The sequence below is a fragment of the Octopus bimaculoides genome, chromosome 2 (genome assembly GCF_001194135.2).
Source record: "Octopus bimaculoides isolate UCB-OBI-ISO-001 chromosome 2, ASM119413v2, whole genome shotgun sequence".
Classification (NCBI taxonomy): domain Eukaryota; kingdom Metazoa; phylum Mollusca; class Cephalopoda; order Octopoda; family Octopodidae; genus Octopus; species Octopus bimaculoides.
Genome location: NC_068982.1, coordinates 7,976,196 through 7,976,566, shown reverse-complemented (window position 1 = coordinate 7,976,566; position 371 = coordinate 7,976,196).

Genomic DNA, 371 nt, shown 5'->3' with positions numbered 1-371 from the left:
GCATCAACACCGTCTACCACTGCATCAACACCGTCTACCACTGCATCAACTCCGTCGACCACGGCATCAACACCGACGACCACAGCATCAACACCGTCAACCACTGCATCAACAACGTCAACCACGGCATCGACACCGTCAACCACTGCATCAACAACCTCAACCACAGAATCCACACCGTCGACTACAGCATCAACACCGTCAACCACTGCATCAACACCGTCAACGACAGCATCGACACCGTCGACCACTGCATCAACACCGTCGACCACTGCATCAACACCGTCAACCACAGCATCAACACCGTCAACCACAGAATCCACACCGTCGACCACGGCATCAACACCGTCAACCACTGCATCAACACCGTC